General features: G+C 44.4%; 1 pseudogene; it reads left to right on the forward strand.

Moving 5' to 3' along the window:
* The first annotated feature begins 19,970 nt into the window (after nt 1-19,970).
* Nucleotides 19,971-21,937, forward strand: LOC148122211 (adenosylhomocysteinase pseudogene; annotated as a pseudogene).
* The last annotated feature ends 279 nt before the right edge of the window (nt 21,938-22,216 follow it).

The following is a 22,216-nucleotide window of genomic DNA, read 5'->3' on the forward strand; positions in this document are numbered from 1 at the left end:
TTTATCCCTGGTGCATGAGCTAGCTTGTTGGAGCTCATTCACTATGGTGGGATGTCATGCTCAGTCTTAATGCGGGGATGGGGTGTCTTCGTTCTGCCCCCAACTTAATGTACCAGACTGTTGACTCCCTATGGGAACCTTTAGCCATTGGGAGGAATGGATGGGAGGGTGGGCTGGAGGGGAGGAGAGGGAGTTAGGAGGAGGGGTAAGAGGGAGAACTGTGGCTGGAATGTAAAATTTTTTAAAAAAAATTAATTTAACTTAAAAATATCTTTGGGGGTCAGGCGGTGGTAGTGCATGCCTTTAATCCCAGCACTCCAGAGGCAGAGGCAGGACAGGCTCCAAAGCTACAGAGAAACCCTGTCTTGAAAAACCAAAAAAAAAAAAATCTTTGAGGGCAGAACAAATGAGCTAAGACACACAACCTAATAATAATAATAATAATAATAATAATAATAATAATTTTAAAAGATAATGAGGCTGAAGAAATGGCTTAAATGAAGAAATGGTTAAATTACTTACTGCTCTTCCAGAGGACCTGAGTTCAGTTCCCAGTACCCCAAACATTTGTAACTCCAGTTCCAGGGGTTCTAACACCCTCTTCTAGCCTCTGTGGGCATCACACACTCATTTAAAAAAGCATTAATTTACTGAAAGATATAGTGAATATAAACATATATAGTGGATATAAGCATATGTATGTTAATATATATATGTTGATATTGTTGTGTTTTGTGGTTTTTCAAGACAGAGTTTCTCTGTGTAACAGCCCTAGTTGTCCTGGAACTAGCTCTTGTAGACTAGGTTGGCCTCGAACTCGCAGAGATCCGCCTGCCTCTGCCTCCCGAATGCTGGGATTAAAGGCGTGTGCCACACCACCACTATAGGTGTTCTTTTTGGTACAGGGTCTCAGGTAACCTTAAATTCGGCCTGTAATCAAGAATAACCTGGAGCGTCTGATCCTCTCTCTTCCCAAGGACTAGGGCTACGGCTGTGCTTCATGATAGCTGTGCCATATGTAGATCTTAAATACTCACAATCAGCCTGTTTAAAAAAAAACAACACTTTATTGTGGTTAATTAAATTAGTTGTTTTTTTTTTTTTTTTTTTTTGAGACAGGGTCTCACTGTGTAGGCATGGCTGACCTGGAACTTGCTTTGTAAGTTCAATTAGCCTTAAGTTCAGAGAGGTCTGCCTGCCTCTGTCTTCCTAATGCTGAGATTAAAATCCATCATGGAGCAAATTTAAATATAGCATCGTAGGCTCAATAAAATAATGAGCCCATGCAGCAGCCAGTCCTTTGAAACATAAATACGTGGCCAAGCCCATGGCACCCACACCTTCAGCTACTTGCCCTACCTACTGCTTTTTGAAATGAATCCCAGACATAATCTCTTTCTGTCTATAAATATTTCAGTACTAACCATTAAATTTTTCATTCATTTTTTTTCACTTATAGTCTAAGGAAGACAAAGACATACATAATTCAACTCAAAATCTTAAGTACTCAGAAGTTAGCAGTGAAGGTTGATTAGGGGAAAATGAGAAGAATCTAAGAGCTGTGGTGTTTACAGACTTTTATTACTAAGTTATTTTACAATTAAAATTGTTTCAGATTTATTTATTCTATATGTATGGGTGTTCTGCCTACACGCTTGTTTGTGTACCATGTGCATGCCTGGTGCCCACCGAGACCAGAAGAGGGCATTGGATCCCCTGGAGCTGGAGTTACAGATGGTGATAAGACTCCAGGTGGGCACTGGGCACCAAACTCAGGTCCTCTGTCAGAACATTAAGTGTTCATGACCACTGAGCCATCTCTTCAACTCTGTCCCTTAGTTATCTTACTGAATTCTCTAGTCAGTTTTTTTCTCAACAGACAATAAAATTATCTCTAAATAACAATTTCTTAGAAAAGTCTCTCAAAAGTTGCATGCCGTTTTTTCTTATTCTATCAAATTAGCTAGAGAACATTTAATGATGAAACTAGTAGTTGGCATCTTTGTCTTTTTTCTGTTTCTTTCTTTTTTTAATAGCCTTATTGAGAGGATGGGGAGGCAGTTCTCTGAGTAAAGGGTTGGTTGTGCAAGTGGGCCTGAATTTGGAGCCCAGCATCTGTGTTTCTTTTTAAGCCAGATGTGATATCAGGTGCCTATTACTCTAGTACTGATGGGTGGAGACAGGTGGGTCCTGGGGATGTTCTGATAAGTCCATCTAGCTAAAACAAGGAGACATTTCAGTGAATGAAAATGTCTTTTAAAATAATCGGAGAAGCAATTGGAGAAGACATCCAATATCAGCCTCTGGCCTCCACGTGTACCTGCACACACGTGTGCATACATGTATACACTACACACATACCAATAGCTTCATCAAGTTATAAGTCACTTAACATAAATTTTATTCCTTTGAATTGTACTATTCAGTGTCTTTTTAGAATGTTGAGGAGTATCCTACAGTCATGAGGCTGACAACAACTATATTCCCTACAGCCAAAGAGAAAGAGATTTTAAAAGTAGGTTCGAGCATTACACCTAATAGTTGGTATATATACATACGTGTAGACACCCGCACACACTCATATACATACATACATACACACATAGTCACCTTTTATTTGTAAGTTTTCTCACAAGGCTTAGGGTAACTTCCTCTTTTAAAATGTTTGTTTTTATTCTATGTATATATGTGAATGCTTGCCTACATCTGTACGTGCCCAATGACTATGGAAGCCAGAAAAGGACATTGGATCTTTACAGGTGGTTGTAAGCTACCACATGGGTGCTGGGACCTGAACCTAGGCCCTCTGCAAAAACAGCAAGTGCTCTTACCTGAGCATCTCTCCAGGCTCATTTTTTCTCATGCTTCCATTTGTGGTGAAATGAGATGCTACCAACGTACATATAAATTTAAATGGTAGAAATCAGTTAAGATCTCACAGCTTATTAGATACATACCAATCTAACATGGCCCAAATCACAGTGTCTCCCCTATGTGATATGGTGGTTTGAGTGAAAAATGGCCCCCATACAGTGATCTATTTAAATACTTGGTCCCCATTTGGTGGCACTGTTTAGGAATGTTGTGAAACTGTAAGGACCTGGGATCTTGCTGGAGGAAGCATGTCACTGAAGGAAGGCTTTGAGACTTGATAGCCTTGACCCATTTCTAGTTCATTCTCTCTGTTTCATCTGTGAGACTAAAGACAGGATCTCAGCTTCCTGTTCCTGCTGCCATACCACACCTTCCCTGCCATTGTGACTGCCATGCCACGCCTTCCCTGCCATGGTGACTGTCATGTCACACCTTCCCTACCATGGTGACAGCCTTGCCACACCTCCCCTCCATTGTGACAGCCATGCCAGCCTTCCCTCCATTGTGACTGCTATGTCACGCCTTTCCTGCCATGGTGACTGCCATGCCACGCCATCCCATCCATTGTGACTGTCATGCCACGCCTTCCCTGCCATAGTGACTGCTATGCCACGCCTTCCCTGCCATTGTGACTGCTATGCCACGCCTTCCCTGCCATGGTGACTGCCATGCTACACCATCCCAGCCATTGTGACTGCCATGCCACGCCTTCCCTGGCATTGTGACTGCCATGCCACGCCTTCCCTGGCATTGTGACTGACATGCCACGCCTTCCCTGGCATTGTGACAGCCATGCCACGCCTTCCCTCCATTGTGACTGTCTGTCTGGAACTGTAAGCCAAAATAAACTCTTCCTTTTATATGTGGCTTTTGGTCATGGTGTTTCATCACAAGAACGGATAATACATATGACAAATACCTATAAAATTTACATCTTATTTAACAGATCTAAGTCTCAAGGCAGTTGTCAGCATCTTCTCCTGTGTTAACAATTTTAATGAGTTTCACTCTAACCCCCACCCTGACCCCCAGCTTTGATGTATTTTATTTTTAAATTTTACATCTGATGACACATTCGTCAGTGGTTTCTAGGGAAGTGAATTACCTTCTCGTTTTCTATTCCACTCTTTTGACTCTGCCATCTTCAGTTCCACCCCTCAGTCCCTTAGGGAAGCTCAGAATAGAGAAGGCAACATTGATGCTCAGCCGCAGCAGAAACTTGGCAACAGGAAGTCCTCATTATTGCCATATCATGCTACAGTGGTATTACAGGCTTTCTCAGGGTCAAGCCTGAGACCTGGTGGCCCAAACTATTAAAGAGAAGAGAACACAGTGGGTTGGGAAAGGAGCTGATTCAAATTTACCTGTTGGAAAGTGAGCTTTATTAGGGGAGAAAAGGGGTGGTGGGGGGAGCATGCAGCTACAAGGACCATGACCCAGCCACGAGGTGGAGGAACACGGCAGACACACACACACACCGAGATGGCTGATCAAGGTGAGAAACAGTGGAAGGGATGGCCACCATGGAGTGTAAATGAATCTTTTTTCTCTCAGGTAGTTTGGTCACGGGTTTGTACGAGAAGTTCTAGGACAGGACTGTTGTTTGTAGCTCTGGATGTATGCACTCTTCCCTGCTGAGATTTCACTCGCTTTGAAACACTGAAATGGGGAAGAGCCAGGATTTGGGCCTCTGCACATCATCTGTGGCTATTATGAAACTGGCTCAGTTTGGCTCAGAAAGGGGGGACAGTCTTAATTAAAGGGATATGAGACAATCCAAAGAATGAATGAGAAACTGGAGCTGACTCCCTACAATCAGGGCTTCAGAAATCTAGCTGATACTGTGGAAAGTGTGGGCACAAAACCTGGGTGCCACCTTATCTGGCTAGCCTTTTTTTTTTTAAAGAGATTTATTTATCTATTTATTTATTTTATGTGTTTGAGTGTTTTGTGTATACACATCACTTTCATGCCTGCTGTCCAGGGGTTTTAGACGAGGGCATCAGACTCCCCAGGAAAGGAGTTACAGATGGTGTGAAGAGTGGAGTACAGGCCCTCTAAATGAGCAGTCAGTGCTCAACCTTTGAACCATCTCTCCAGCCCCTGTTGCCACATTGTTTTAATAAAGTGAATAGATGGCCAGGTGTGGGGATGCATAGCTGTTATCCAAACCCTGGGGAAGAAGGCTAGAGGATGAGGAGTTTAAAGCCACATTCAGCTATAGAGTCATTGGAAGCCATGTTGGGCTTTGTAAAACCATGCCCAAAAAACTATATCCAAAAAAATTAAAAAGAAAGCCAGGCATAGTGGCAGCACTAGGGAGGCAGGAGACTCTTAGTTCAAGGTCAGCCTGGTCTACAGAACCAAAGTCCAGGACAGCCAGGGCTACATGGAGAAACCTTGAGTACTGGCTGGTTTTATGTGTGTCATCAGAGAGGAAGGAACCTCAGTTGAGGAAAGGCATTCATGAGCTCCAGTTGTTAGGCTTTTTCTGATTTAGTGATCAATGGAGGAGGGACCAGACCACCGTGGGTGGTGCCATCCCCGGGCTGCTGGTCCTGGATCTATAAGACAGCAGATGGGCAACCCAGCAGAAGCAAGCCAGTAAGCAGCACCCCTCCATGGCCTCTGCATCAGCTCCTGCCTCCAGCATTCTGCCCTGTTTGAGTTCCTGTCCTGACTTCCTTCAGAGACAGAACAGCAGTACTGAAGTGTGAGCCAAATGAGCCCTTTCCTCCCCAACTCACTTTCTGATTTTGTCACAGCAGTAGAAATCCTGACTAACACATCTTGTCTTGAAAAAAAAAATAGTGCCAGGAGGTGACAGCGCACACCTTTAATCCCAGCGCTTGGGAGGCAGAAGCAGGCGGATCTCTGCGAGTTCTAGGCCAACCTGGTCTACAGAGCAAGTTCCAGGACAACCAAGACTTCACTGAGAAACCCTGTCTCGAAGAAAAAAAAAAAGAAAAAAATATTAGAAAAAGGTAATACTATGACTCATTAAATCCAACATTTATCTACAATATTATCATCTTAATATGTAGCTGACATAATAATCATTAACATTTATTAATACTTTCTTTACTTTTTTTTATGGGTCTGCAAAGGTGTCTCAGTGGTTAAGAGCACACTGGCTGTTCTTCCAAAGGACCCAGATTCACTTCCCAACACCGACCCGGTGGCCCTCAATTGTCTACAGCTCTAGCTGCAGGGATCCAACACCCTCTTCTGGCTTCCTCAGGCACTGGACATGCTTGTGGTGCACAGACACACATGTGGCAAAACACTCTTACACATAAAATAAAAATAAGTAAATATTTTAAAAATTACACATGCATGTGTGTGTGTGTGTATGTGTGTATGTGTGTGTGTATGTGTGTGTGTGTGTGTTGTAGCCACTAGTTAGGTGCTCAAGCTCTTGTAAATAGCCTCTTACATGTAATCTAAGCAACCCTCATAAAATTCATTGGGTCATTAAGAAAAGAAAAACCAATGAAGGGGGCATAGTTGGGAAGAAGAGAATCAACATGAGTAGCAGGGAGATAAAAGACAATAATGGAGAGAATATGATCAAAACACACTATAGACACATAAAAACACCATAGTGTCTTTATATGGAATTATACAAAATTGGTGTACCTTAATAAAATATTTTAAAGCAGTAGTTCCCAGCTCTCCTCTAACAGCAAATCGTGTGTTTTCTGAGGATGATTCGCAGTGCATTCCAATAAGGCCTTACAACTAGACAAGAAGTCTATTCTTCAGGCCCCTTCGCCTCCGTCCCCAAGGAGGAGAAAGCAACAGCCAGCAGAGGGGTGGAAACAGCACCGAGCCCTGGACAGCTGATTTCACTGAAAACAGCAGCTCATTTCTATAGCACAAAGACGTGGAAACCGGAGCCGAACACTCACTGCTTTAAAAGGAAACTGAAATGCGAGGCTGAAGCGCTGAGAAAATGAGACATATTTTAAAATCACGACTCTGATCTTCTAATTGTCTGTATGTGGTACCATGAAATGAAGGGGCAGGGCTGGTGAGATGGCTCAGTGCTAGCAGTGGGTAATGATGGGTAACAGAGCTTGCTGCCAAGCAACCGAAGTTTCATCCCCAGGGCCCATGTAAAGCAGGAGAAAATCAACTTCATAAAGTTGTCCTCCGACCTCTACTTGTTTTAAATGAAGGAGGAATTTGCTCATACACTCTTAAGCAGGCTGCAACACGTATACACACACAACACACACACACTTTTGTATCATGTTCAGAATCTTGCACTAAAAATTTAAAATCAAAATTCATCATGGGCCAGTGTGATGGCTTGGTGGGCAAACATGTCTGCTGCCCAACAACTTGTATTCAACCCAATGACCCACAACCCGGAAGGACAGAGCTGAATGTTGTTCCCATCCTCCACAAATTCTCAGGGGTACATGTGCGCGCGCACACACACACACACACACACACACACACACACACACACCAGGCAAAAACCTCTTCCTATTCTGTAATGGTGGAGCACACATGTAGCACTAACATCCAGGAAGCTGTGCCTGGAGAATCAAGTTTCAGGCTAACTAGGCTTCATCACAAAAACCTTAAATTCTTCTCCCATTATTAGGAAAAGCTGTGATTGTTTGAAGTTGATCTTTTAAGATATACCTTCAAAGTCCACAGCTCGTTGTAGAAAACAACCCTGCTTCAGATAAGCTCAAAGTAAAAAATTAGAAAGGACACAAGGAAATCAGTAATAGATTATAAGATAAAGGGGCAGAAACAACAGCAAAACACATTCCCCAAACACAAGATAATAGAAGAATGCAAAGATATCTTTAAATAAATTACTCCAGAATGTTCAAGGGAGAGTCACCTTAGGACAACTATTCAGAAGCTTTGTGTGAACCAGAAATGAATTCAAGGTCATCCTCAGCCGAGCTCAGGTTGCAGCCAGCTTAGTCACAGACCCTATCTCAGGGAAGCGCAACCAGATAAAGAAATAAAAAACTATTGTTGTTTTCTGTTTCATTTTTTTTTAAACATGAGTGGAAAAATAACAAACAAAAAGCAGAAGGCCAGTTTTCAGCATAGTATTCATGGACAGTCCCAGGTACTCAGGAAGCTAAAGAAGGTCGGGTTGAGCCCAGTAGGTTGAAAGCTGCCTGGGCAGCATAGTGAGGCCTCGTCGAAAGCAAAGCAAAGCAAAATAAAGCAAAACAGAGTGACAAAGGAAGCTAGGAAGAGGAGGCATTTGGAGAAATTGTGAGTATATTTTTCATCGTGTAGTCCTGTGTTATTTTTAGCTGTGTTGTTTTTATCAATAAAGTCTCAGGAGCCAGATGCTAAGTGAAAACCTGCCAGCTAAGAGAGGCTTAGAGAGCACCCAGCTACTTCCTCCTCCGTCAACATTGTCCCAGAAATTTCCTACACTGGCTCAATCAAAACCTCCTCCAATCTAATGTCCCTCCTTTCTACTTCCTGCGAGTCTCTCTCTCCTTCCTCCTGACATCTACTCTCTATGGCTTTTCAACTGTTTACTTGCTGTCTCTCCACTTATGGTTGATTTTATTTAATCCTGTTTACATTATTCAAGCAGAAAACTCTTGGATTAAAGGTGTGTGCTAGGCTGGGCAGTGGTGTCCGATGCCTTTAATCCTAGCCTGGTCTACAGAGTGAATTCCAGGACAGACTCCAAAGCTACAGAGAAACCCTGTCTTTAATCCTTTCCCATCCCCCAAAAGAGGTGATGCTGGGACTGAGCCACACCACAGCTAGAAGCAAGTTCCCCCAATAAACTGCAATCTTGGGGTTCACAGTGTGATCAAATATCCTGAAACAGTCCTGGCTGTCCTGGAACTCACTCTGTATGTAGACCAGGCTGACCTCAAACTCAGAGATCCTACTGCCTCTGCCTCCCAAAGACTGGGATTAAGACATGCGCCACCACTACTTGGCAAGCAATTGTTTTAAATTTTACATAAATGTGTGTGTATGTGTGTAGGAGGATATGCCATCGTGCTTATATGCAGAGGTCAGAGAACAACAGAGGGAAGAAGCTTCTCTCTCCCTCCACTTGGAAGCTCAGATTGCCAGGATCAGAGCGGCAAGCCCATCTACCACTGTCCCCAACAAAATAGTATAAAACCTGGTTTTTCTACTTGGAAAAAAGCCTACTCACCCAAGCAGATGAAGCAACACTTATTTTAAAGTCAAAGGGAAAAAAATCTCAAAACCACCAGAAAGATGACAAAACTTATCCCCCATAGGATGCAGGACCACTATTTGATTGACAGTGAACTTCTCATTGACAAATAGGTTCACAGTCAACTAAAGACTATCAGCTCCAAGAGGAGACAGTAACCGAATGCTGGGCTCGTCTATACTCTCACCTAGACATTTCCAGACACACAAAGCTGTGTTTGTTCACTTTTATAAGGTCTCACTAAAAGAACTGTTAAAGGATACACTCAGGAAGAAAGAATGGAACTCCAAAGGAAAACATGGGGTCAAAGACAAACCAGGAAATACTGGTAGGTCACAAAGAACAAAAAGAAGGCTTAGTCAACCAAGTGGCAATGTGTTAGGAATTAAAATGAAGGGGTGGAGGTAGAACTTCAACAGTCAGCTATAAAAACTGGCCCATGATGCCAAGCTATAAGTATTTAATGAGAAAATTATGGTTTTCAGTAATTCTTCATTTTCATAAAATTATGTTCTACCAATTTTTAAAAATATGTCTTTGGTCAAATCACTCTGTCTCTACCTCCATCTCAAAGGACTGTTGACTGCTGTAATTTAAAAACACTACCATGTGAGAGAAAGACGCCAGGTGACAGAGCTCACGTTGAGGATTTTTTTTTTTTAAACTGGGGGAAAGAAAATGGGAGAAGATGGGAGGAGAGGGAGATCTCTGGGGACAGGAGTGGCAGAAGAAAAAGTGGGGGGCAAGGTCTACCTTTTAAAAGGGAAAGCAGCAAATGGGTACAGGAGGTACTCTTAGTGGCTACAGCTGAGGACATATTCTGTCAGGACACCAGGGCAGGTCAGTTCAGATGCCTAAATGCAAACATTCCTCCTTTTTATTATAAAAAGGTGAGGTGGGGATGAGGATGCCATGTTCTTCAGACTGCTTCCTTCTGACCTGAGGGGCATTGTTCATCTTGCAGGGGGGGGGGGTGGGAAAGTTGGGGTACTGGCCCTATCCCGGAGTATCTGGCTGTTTTACTTCATTGTCCAGGTTCTGTGGAGCCATCAGGCACAGCTTGGATATAGCAAAATGCTGTTCGAGGTAGCTCCAAGTCAATTCCCTAGGGCTTAAGGCACCTGATCCTTTCCCATCCACAGCATCACCCGGGTGTGTTTGATGGTCTTGTGCCTCCAGTTCTGTGGCCAACAGCTGTTAGTTCTGCAACAGTAGCTGATTAGGAATGGTCAGTGGGTCTCCAAAAACATCCCAACGGGAGCAAGGAGGTATAAACCGTAGGAGGAGGGCCAGCTTGTTCGTCCCAACCGCCCAGAACCGAAATAATTACACAGAAACTGCTTGACTCATTAGCTCTAACTTCTTATTGGTTAACTCTTACATCTTAATTTAACCCATTTTTATTAATCTGTATATCACCACGAGGTCATGGCTTAACGGCAGAGATTCACCATGTCTGACTCTGGCGGCTCCATGGCTTCTCCACTCCTCCATTTTTTCTCCCAGCATTCAGTTCTGTCTTCTCCACCTATCTAAGTTCTGTCCTATCAACAGGCCAAGGTAGTTTATTTATTCATTAATGGTAATCACAGCACACACAAGGACTCCCACATCAATAAACGATGACACAGTTCCCATGAGTGAGGCAGAGAAGTAAGATTCAAGGGTCTGAAATTCCCAGAATCACAGGAATTCAGAGAGGGTCAATTTTGAGACAGCATAGGCTGTTCACAAGGGCTCTGAACCCAAAAAAGACTCAGTTGCCTGGTACCCGGACTTTGAGAAAAGCCAGAAGGCGAGCAGAAGACTGTGCTCGAGAAAAGAAGTCTCACATCCAAGGAAATGATCAGAGGCGGGTAGCCCCACCAGAGACCCAGTTGCCAGTATTGAATGGAAGGCAAAGCCATCAGTGAACAAGAAAGCAGATTTGTTGCAGGTGGAAGAGAGGCTAAGACAGCAGTATCTAAGGGGTAGTTGAGCCAGATCTGACTGCAAAGATGCGTTTAGAAGCTCTTAAATCCAGTACTGAGTGCAAAAGTTGGAGGTATAGACGATGCCAAAGTTTCCATGAGTGAGGTGGATAAGTGGATAAACGAAACCCAAGGAAGGGTCTATAATTCTTAGCATCCCAGGAATTCAGAGAGGGTCAATTTTGAGAAGGCACAAGGCTGCTCAGTGATTCGTCAGTCACAGAGCAAGGGTCAAGGGCTCCAAGCCTGAGAGAGTTGTGGTTACCTGTTACCAGGGCTTAACAAGGCCAAAAGGCAAGAAACCATGCTCGAGTGATGCCAAAAGGCAAGAAACCGTGCTCGAGTGATGAGTGCTTTCTCATGGAAAATGACTAGAGGTGGAGAAGAGGGGGCTCACTGGAGGGGTCCAGTGATCAGTTAGCTGGAGAACTGAGGTTGTCGTATGTGAAGCGGGTTCTAGGGTCCTAGGGTCCTAGTGTGCCTCAGACAGCCAGCAGGCAGAAAGAAGCACCAGGAGAGCCTTTCCCAGTCAGGAACCAACGTTGTAGTTTTTTTGGTTTTGTTTTTTCAAATGCTACAAAGAGCGGTCATGCCATGCAACAAGGCTCATATAGGAGGTTTGTTGGAAGAGGAGAGAGAAGGGGCAGAAAGCAAGGCAGAGACTGGTCCCTGGGGACAAGAGTGGTGGAAGAGAAAGAGAAAGAGAAAGAGAAAGAGAAAGAGAAAGAGAAAGAGGAAAGAGAAAGAGAAAGAGAAAGAGAAAGAGAAAGAGAAAGAGAAAGAGAAAGAGAGAGGGGGGAAAGAGAAAGAGAAAGAGAAAGAGAGAGGGGGGAAAGAGAGAGCAAGAGGAAAAGAGAGATAAACAGAGAGAAGGAAAGAGATGGGAGGTGGGCAAGGCCTACCTTTTAAAGGGGAAGGTAGCAAATGTGCATAGGAGGTGCTCTCAGTGACTACAGCTGAGGATGTGTCCTGTCAGGACCCTAAGGGCAGGCCAGTGCAGATGCCTGAATACTAACATTGGCTATAAAGGAATAAAAAGAGCTAGCACGGGTTTGCCATGCATCTTAAAACCCTTAGTGGTAGAGTTTATGGTAAGTGTTTACAATTCACCCAAAGTACAAACGGGAAAAGAGAAGAAGGAGAAGCGAGAAAAGAAGAAGAGGAAGAGGAAGAAGAGAAAAGGAAAGAAGGAAAGAAGGAAGGAAGGGAGGGAGGGAGAGAGGGAGAGAGGGAGAGAGGGAGGAATGAGCAGTCTCAGTTTAAAAGCCTTTTGTGGGGCAGTTTAAGATATAGTCTCATTTTATAGACCAGGCTGGCCTGCAACATCCCCCCCTACCCACTAGTAATCCTCCTGACTCAGCTTCCCAAGTATTGCACACACCAAATGCCCAGTTTATTGTAGTGCTGGGGATAGAGTCCAAGGCTTTATGCATGCTAGCACTCTGTTCCTTGAGTCACAGTTCCATTTCTTCAACAGGATTTTATGGTTTTTGTTCTCAATTTTGAAAACAAATAGAATGTTTTAAATAAACCCTTTTTAGTTATCTAATCTGAAAGTGCTTTCTTTCATAAGTATGAAAAACATTTTTAAGCGTTTTCTTTTTTTCTTTTTCTTTTCTTCTTCTTTTTTGTTTTGTTTTGTTTTGTTTTGTTTTGTTTTTTGAGAGAGTTTCTCTGTGAAATAGTCCTGGCTGTCCTGGAACTCGTTTTGTAGACCAGGCTGGTGTTGTGGGATTTCAATCCCTTTAACCATTGACTTTTGAGAATTACCAACCCTAGGGCATGGTCTTGTCTGGGGACATAACAACTTTTAAATTGAGGGAGAGGGTCTCTTGCTCTTGCTCTCACACTTCCTGGGGTGGTGAAGACTGGGGTCAGGTGGCATGAAGTGGCATATAGTCAGTCCCCAGCTCCTTTGGCCCCAGCTCCATGAGTCTGTTTTCCCCATAGCACCCTTCAATAACTCTATAAATATAAATATACATATGCACACACACACACACACATATATATACACACACATATCTTTGTGGTTCATACTACAGGCTGGCCTTGAACTCATAGAGATCCACCTGCCTCTGCCTCCTGAGTGCTGGGATTAAAAACATGGACACCACTGCCTGGCTTTGTTTTCTAAACTGAGTTCTATAGAACATCAGGATCCTTTTAGTAAGTTAAACTGTCATACATAATATCTTTTTGCAGCTTCATAATGTATTAGCCTACGGTCATAGGGTTCCTATTGCTGTGAAGAGACACCATGATCACAGCAACTCTTATATAGGAAAATCATTTAGTTGGGGTAGCTTACATTTTCAGAGGTTTAGTCTATTATCATCATGGTGTGACATGGTGGTGTGCAAGCAGACATGATGCCAGAGAAGGATCTAAGAGTCCTGTATCTTGATCCACAGGCAACAGGAAGTGATCTGAGACACTGGGCATCTCTTGAGCATAGGAGACCTCAAAGTCCACCCTCAGAGTGACAGACACACTTTCTCCAACAAGACCACACCTTCTCCATCAAAGCCATACCTCCTAATAGTGCTACTCCCAATGAGTTTATTGGGGCCAATTACATTCAAACTACTACCTCTACCAAAGACAACTCTTTCAGCAATCAATCTCTGTCTCTCTCTGTCCCTGCCTCTGTCAGACAGAATCTCATGTAACCCATGTTGAACTCTAACTCCTAGACAATAGAGAATGATCTTAAACTCTTGATCCTCCTGGCTTCACCTCCCAAGTGCTGGAATGACAGGCATTAACTACTACTATCCCTCACTTTATGAAAAGCTAGGGATTAAGCCCAGGGCTGTGTGCATGCCAGGCAAGCATTTACCAAGTGAGTTACATCATAGGCTCTCTTCCAGCAATTTCTTTTTTATATAAAGACATTATTATTATTATGTATATGTGTTATGAGGCAGGAGCACGTGTGTGTCACAGAGTGCATGTGGGGGTCAGAAGACAACCTTGTGAAGTAGATTTACTTCTTTCTTTATGTAGTTCTAGGAGTAACTCCAAGTAGTCAGGATTGCTGGGCAAGCACTTTCACCTTTTACCTCTGAGGCCACCTCACCCTCCCTTTCCAGAAATTTCTATGAGTAATTCAGTGTTTTCCATTATTAGTTGACCACACTTTTTTTTAAAATGTAAAACCTATTAAGATCATTTACCACATCCATGCAACATCCTTCAGAAGATGCTTGCTTGGAGAGACAGACTTCTATCTACTTCAGATGGACTTTCCATAAATATTACAACTCTCAACCAAGAGAAAGGGGCTTCACTGCATCCTGTTAAAAGTATATGCTAGGGCTGGAGAGATGGCTCAGAGGTTGAGAGAACTGACTGCTATTCCGGAGGTCCTGAGTTCAATTCCCAGCAACCACATGGTGGCTCACAGCCATCTGTAATGAGATCTGGTGCCCAGAACACTATATACATAATAAATAAATTTTTTTTAAAAAAGTATATGCTAGTCAGGAGGTGGTAGGGCACATCTTTAATCCCATCACTCAGGAGACAGAAGCAGGTGGATCTCTGTGAGTTTGAGGACAGCCTGGTCTACAAGAGCTAGTTGCAGGACAGGCTCCAAAGCTACAGAGAAACCCTGTCTCAAACCCCCAAGGCCCTCAAAAGTATATGCTTTGGCAAATGCCTGAAGAATTTCATTTGGTGTTTGAGATTATCTCAGTTTTGATGGTTTTATTTATTTATTTTTTTAATGTGGTCATCAGCCAAATGACAGTGACCTACAGACTCAACAAAAACAAACCACGCAAGCTTTTAAATCTCCATTTTTTTTTCAACATGGGGGATAAGAGGCAGTTTTCAAGACCCCCTGTGAGAACTGAAGAACAGTACCCACGGGAAGCACTGACGACGCTGGAGACAATGGTGACAATGCCATTCCTCTGGGGTAATGCTGTCCACGGGGTGCTAAACAGAAGAGATCATAGCGCTTAGCCCGGTCATGCAAGCAGTGCTACTTGAGTTCAGACCCAACCAGAGCTAATGCTTATTTTCAGAATAATTTTAAGGGCACTCAAGGAGCACTCAGATGACCCGACCCAGGCTTGGAGAAAAGGATAGGTAGGAGGGTCAAAAGAAAACACAAACTAACCCCTACCTCAAAGGTTGATGGAAAACCAGTGGTCATCTTGGAAATGATAGCTAGTGTTGCTGTCTGGAGAGGGGTGAGCCCTGCACCGTTAGAGAAATGTGATCTCCCCTCCCCAAAATTTGCTTCTCTGGTGTGTGTGTGTGTGTGTGTGTGTGTGTGTGTGTGTGTATCTGTGTGTCTTTATGTTCACTTGAGGTGTGCACATATGAGGTCAGAGGACAAATTTTGATCGCTAATTCTCTCTTCCCATCATACAAGTTCCAGGGATGGAACTCAGGTCATCAAACTTGGCAGCAACCATTTACCCCCCTGAGCCATCTCCCTGGCTTGAGAGAGACATATCTAAACACATGATGGTAAAAGTCACAAAAACTCACTCACAGAGCTAAAAGCAGGCACATTCCCTCAAAATTACCAGAATTAAAAATAAACAAAGCCAAAGAAAGCACAGGATTGACTGAAAGACAGAAGATTCGTTATAGGCCAAGGAAACATAAAAAGAGCAAACGAAGATAACAGATCTAAGTTACACATAACAGGAGAACGAGCCTGAATGAAGTCAGCTGTGGCCGCCAAAAAGCACTTCAGTTGCTCAAAAGGCGGAATTAGACAACGGGAGCTGTATCTGAACTCAGAAATGGATTTAAAAAAAAAAAAAAAAGCGATGTTTGTGACTGGAACAAAGAGCTCCCTCTGCCAGTACTCAGCCGTATGCAGTGGTGGAACATTTCCAGAAGACAGTTAGGTAATTGTCTCAAAGTGCAGGATGTACAGACCACTGTATTAAACTAGTTCCCTCTGAAAAATCACCCCAAGGAGAAAACTGCACAAGAGCAGAACGCTGAGCACAGGACATCTGCGACTGTGTAGTAATGACGTGTGTGCGGGGGAGGGGAATGCCAGGACTGGAGGGATTGCTCAGCAGAGGACCCAGGCTGAATTCTCAGAACCCACAACCGTCTGTAGTTCCTGTAGGGGACCTGACACCTTCTGGCTTCTGCAGGCACTGCATGCACATAGTCCATACACGTATTTAGGCAAAACACTCAGATACTCATACATATAATGTAAAAATAAATAAATTCTCAAAACTGAGCAAGAAGAAAGTGCTCAAGAATAGGAGACAGGCTTACAAAATATCCCAATGGGTAAAGGCACATTCTGCAAAGTCCAATGACCTGAGTTCAATCCCCAGGGCCCATGCAGGGAAAGGAGAGAACCGACTTCTTCACGTTGCCCTCTGACCTCCACACACATGTTCCTTTCCTTCTCAAAATAAGTGAATGTGCTACAAATGTTCTAAAAAGAATAGGAGACTGGTAGACTAAATCATAGTTTCTAAATAACACAAATAACAAGTATGACAACGTCTGCTCAGCGACAGGAACTGCGTGGACTGGTATCCTCCTCCATATATCCTCGAGCTCATTATGGCTCTCTGGCCTCCTCTGACAACCTCCTCACCGTGAAGCCTTTCCCCAGGCCCACTGTGGAGAACATTCCAGGAGGGAGACCCTTTTCTAAAAGCAGGAGGACCTGACCAAGAAAGGGCTCCGTTGCACCTCCCCCCTCACCCCACCCCAGCTTGGCTTGTCATCAATACTTCCCTCTCCTACAGTACAGAAAAAGAAGCTGGCCAAGAAAGAGGCCCCAGGATGATTCCCAAAAATCAGAAATTTAAGTTGCTTTCCACGGTCCCCTGGGAACCTGCTTGTCTCTAGGAGTTGTCTTCCACATCTCAACTTCCAGAACACTTGTATTGTTTTTTGTTTTTCGAGATAGGGTTTCTCCATAGCTTTGGAATCTCTCCTGGAACTAGCTCTTGTAAACCAGGTTGACCTCGAACTCACAGAGATCCACCTGCCTCTGGGATTAAAGGCATTCACCACCATCATCCTGCTATTGTTTTGGTTTTACATAGAGTTCCTGAGCAAGACTTGTACCATGGGCCACTTCTTCTGTAACCTTTGAAAGGTGCAGGATGATTGACTGTCCTCTGCTGAAAGAATAAATCCATGGGGCCTGCATTGAACTTGTCTTTCTGCATTTCTTCAAGCCACTGGTGAGACTTAATGATCCAGCAGATGCTGGGGACGTTGCTCAGTGGTAGAATGTCAGCATGTGAAAGTCACCGGGTTTAGTCTCCAACTTTGCTGTCTTTGTGTGTCCCCCTTCTATTTCAAGAAAGAAGTTTGTGAAAGATTGTCACTTTTCTCATGTCTGTTCCACACCACCTTTGTCATGTGCGATCGAGAAAACAAAGCTCTTGAGTACAAAAAAATAAATAGAAATAAATAAATAATACAAATAATTGCCATTCTTTAGCAATCATGGTGTTGCCCTGGGGGTGGGGTATTCAACAGTAGAATGCTTGCCTAGAACATGTAAGGCCCCGAGTTCAGTTCTGAGTTCAGTTCTGAGCACTGCTAAATGAAGAGGAGGAGGAAGAAACAACCTTAGTGTTAAACTATAGCTATTGACCCAGAAATCTATCCATCACATATTCTGAAAGAAAATAGCAGCTACAGGACCAAAGAGATGATTCAGTACTTAAGAGTATGTGCTGTTCTTACAGAAGATCCCAGCTCAGTTTCCAGCACATTCAACAGATGCTCACAATTGCCCCTAACTCCAACTCCAGGGGATCTGATGCCCTCTTCTGGCCTCCTTAGGTACCTGCACTCACATGCACATGCCCCAGTCCCCTACACACATACATACACACACACACACACACACACACACACACACACACTTGAAAATTAAATAACTTTTGGCAGGGTATGATGGCACATGTGTTTAGTAGCACTGGAAAGGCGGGGCAGGACAATCTCTGTGAGTTCAAGACCACAGGGAGACCCTATCTTTAAAAAACAACTACAAAAAAAATCTCAAAATACAGCAATTACAGAAATACTTGTAAACTGTAATCCTATGGATGGAAAACCATAGCCATTGTGTGCATACACCCCATGGAGATGTCTAATGGATACTCACCTGGATTACAGCTTGTTCCAGGGGATGGGACCTCAGGGGAATATTTCCTTCCTATAGTTTATCTTGGTAAAAACATTAGTCATGAGAGATCTAAAAACCCTAAGCCCTAGCAGGGTGGTGGTGGCACACGCCTTTAATCCCAGCACTCAGGAGGCAGAGGCAGGTGGATCTCTGTGAGTTTGAGGCCAGCCTGGTCTACAAGAACTAGTTCCAGGACAGACTCCAAAGGTACAGAGAAATCCTGTCTCGAAAAACCAAAAACCAAAAACCAAACCAATACAAAAAGACCCTAAGACCTAAAGCTGCCACATCAGGTCACAAGCTCCCAGACACCCGTCTGCTCCGTTCCTGCTGTTTGCCTAGCAATAAGCTTAAGGGATGGAACTATCTGGAAACCAATGTCTAGACAGACTTCCTGCCTGAAGATCCTGAAGGAAACTAATCATGGTGAGCACCCCCACTCCACCCTGTAAGGTGTTCTGTTTAGGGCAGGGCTGAAAATTCTGGAACCAGAGTTGAAGAGCTACCTCATGTAGATAGGCCAGTCTCTGTGTGTGTATGCACATATGTTTTTGCTTGTTTATTTTTGTTTTTGAGACAGGTTCTCACACTACAGTTTAGACTGTATGGGACTCCTCTCTGAGTATTCTAAACTGGCCTTGAATGCACAGAAATCTTCCTACCTTAGCCTTCCAAGTGCTGGAATTATAACATGCCTGGTTACATATATCTTTAGGGTTTTTGTTGTTGTTAATTAATTTTAAATTTTATGTACTTGAATTTTTGCCTCTATGTATGTGTACATTGTGCACGCCCGGTGTCTGAGGAGATTAGTAGAGGGTGTCTGATCCTGTAGAACTAGAGTTATCGACAGTTGTGAGCCTCCCTATGACTGCTGAGAACAGAACCCAGGTCCTCCATAAGAGCATTCTTAGCCACTAAGCCATCTCCCTAGCCCTCTTCTTTTTTTGTTGTTTATTTATTTTTAAACAGGATTTCTCCATGTAAGAGCCCTAGCGGTTCTGAAACTCACTCTGTAGATCAGGCTGACCTCAAACTCACAGAGATCCAGCTGCCTCTGCCTTCCCAGTGCTTGGATTAAAGGTGTGTGCCACCACCTGGTCCCTAAATGTTTTTATCTTACTTTTAATTACTTCCCTAATGTCTGCAATAGACTTCCCACACCAGAAGACTGTGCTTCTTGAGGCAGCCCATACAGTGAGCAGTACACAAAGTGGCTGGCTGACAGCCGAGAGTCCTTGTTGTAGCAGTTCTGCCTATCACAGGTGATAGAGGAGGAGCCCGCTAATGATTTTTAGCTATTGTTTTTGTTTATTTATGTATTCATTGTTTGAGACAGGGTCTTATGTAGCCCGGGCTGGCCTCAAACTCACTATGTAGCCAAGGATGACCTTAACTTCTAATCCTTCTGCATCCATCTTCCTAGTACTGGGATTATAGACATGGGCCAACACACCCACATTTATGGGATCCTGGGAATCCAATTCAGGGCCTTGTGTATGCTAGGCAAGCACACTACATCCTTAGGAATCCCCTCCCCTCTTTTTGGTTTTTTGAGACAGGGTTTCTCTGTGGAACAACTCTAGCTGTCCTGGAACTCGCTTTGTAGACCAGCTAGCCTTGAACTCACAGAGGTCCACCTGCACAGCTGCACAGCTGTGTGCTACTGTATCCAGCAGCAATGCCCTTCTTAAAGAAGAGGTTTATTTTCTTTATAAAGAGCATTGCTTGCCCTGCCCCGCGCCGTCCGGCCCCCTTCCCTGAGTTCATCAGTCCTAGCAGAAGCGCCGCCAGCATATCTGAAAAACTGCCCTACAAAGTCGCGGACATTGGACTGGCTTCCTGGGGACGAAAGGCCCTGGACATAGCCGAGAACGAGATGCCCGGTTTGATGCGCATGCGGGAGATGTACTCAGCGTCCAAGTCACTGAAGGGTGCCCGCATCACTGGCTGCCTGAACAGACTGTGGAGACTGCCGTCCTCATCGAGATTCTCGTGGCCCTGGGTGCTGAGGTGCGGTGGTCCAGCTGGAACATCTTCTCCACTCAGGACCGTGCAGCAGCTGCCATTGCCAAGGCTGGCATTCCAGTGTTTTCCTGGAAGGGTGAGACAGACGAAGAGTACCTGTGGTGCATTGAGCAGACACTGCACTTCAAAGACGGACCCCTCAACATGATTCTGGACGATGGTGGCGACCTCACCAACCTCATCCACACCAAATATCCACAGCTTCTGTCAGGCATCCGAGGCATCTCTGAGGAGACCACGACTGGGGTCCACAACCTCTACAAGATGATGGCCAATGGGATACTGAAGGTGCCTGCCATCAATGTCAATGATTCTGTCACCAAGAGCAAGTTTGACAACCTCTATGGCTGCCGGGAGTCCCTCATAGATGGCATCAAATGGGCCACGGATGTGATGATTGCGGGCAAGGTGGCAGTGGTAGCAGGCTATGGTGACGTGGGCAAGGGCTGTGCCCAGGCCCTGAGGGGTTTGGGGGCCCGAGTCAGCATCACCGAGATTGACCCCATCAGTGAACTGCAAGCTGCCATGGAGGGCTATGAGGTGACCGCCATGGACGAGGCCTGTAAGGAGGGCAACATCTTTGTCACCACCATAGGCTGTGTTGACATCATCCTTGGCTGGCACTTTGAGCAGATGAAGGATGATGCCATTGTGTGTAACACTGGACACTTTGATGTGGAGATTGACGTGAAGTGGCTCAATGAGAATGCTGTGGAGAAGGTGAACATCAAGCCCCAGGTGGACTGCTATTGGCTAAAGAATGGACGCCGAATCATCCTGCTGGCTGAAGGCCGACTGGTCAACCTGGGTTGTGCCATGGGCCATCCCAGCTTCGTGATGAGCAACTCCTTCACAAACCAGGTGTTGGCACAGATTGAGCTGTGGACCCACCCAGATAAATACCCCATTGGGGTTCACTTCTTGCCTAAGAAGCTGGATGAGGCAGTGGCCGAAGCCCAGTTGGGCAAGCTGAATGTGAAACTGACCAAGCTGACTGAGAAGCAGGCCCAGTATCTGGGCATGCCCATTGATGGCCCCTTCAAGTCTGATCACTACCGCTACTGAGAGCCAGGACTGCCCTTCACCTTCCAGCTGCCATTCTTGTTCCAGGCCCTGCCTCTTTCCCAAGAGCACACGTCACCAACTTCACAGTTGCTTCACCAATGTTTGTCCATGGGGCTGGTTACTGTCTTTGGCCTTTGTTGTGTCCTTCATACGATTCCAGGTGTGGCAAGGGAAACTGAGAGTCTCCAGTCAGGAGCCATCCACAGGGGACATGAGCCTTGGAAGCCCTGAGGCTGAATGTGGCTAGTGGTGGTCACAAGCCCACGCACTTTACCATCCAGGCTTTTACTTGGTCTTTAGATCTGTGTGCTTGGTTTCTCAGCCTGGGACCGGAGAAGGCACTCTACCAGAGAGTGGGAACCACTGGAGCTGGAAGGTTCCTCAGAGCTTGGCTTATTTACCATTGGGCCATCTTTTTAAATCTCAGAATACTGAGGTTGGTACTTTTGGTCCCTATTTCACAGGGGTTAGAATTAAGAGATAATTAACCAAGAAGGGACAGGTGACAGCTGGAGGTTAAAAGGGGCTGGAAAAAACAAGTAGGCTAAGGTCTGTCACTGTTTTGTTACTGGTAGTTTCTATCCCAAGCCTGGATCACAAAGAGATTAATTTGGTTTATAGTGTTTGGAATGTTAATAAAGGAAGGTGGAGTAAATAAAATTTCTGGTTCCTAAAAAAAAAGCATTGCTTTTATTAACACAACAAAGCTCTTTTTATTTATTATTTTAAAATTTTCATTGGCTGAAGATAGTAGCTTCAGAGTGGCTATATAGTCAGGGATAGCTTTGAACCTCGGCTCCTTCTAGCCCCATCTCTCCAGTGTGTGGACTATAAGCGTGTGCCACCCCTCCCTCCTAGTTCACGCAGTGGCAGGGATGGACCCCAGGACTTTATGCATGCTAGCAAGCACACTACTAGCTGATATAGTGTCAACTCATT

Source organism: Myodes glareolus, chromosome 4 (assembly GCF_982192425.1).
Source record: "Myodes glareolus chromosome 4, mMyoGla1.1, whole genome shotgun sequence".
NCBI classification, from domain to species: domain Eukaryota; kingdom Metazoa; phylum Chordata; class Mammalia; order Rodentia; family Cricetidae; genus Myodes; species Myodes glareolus.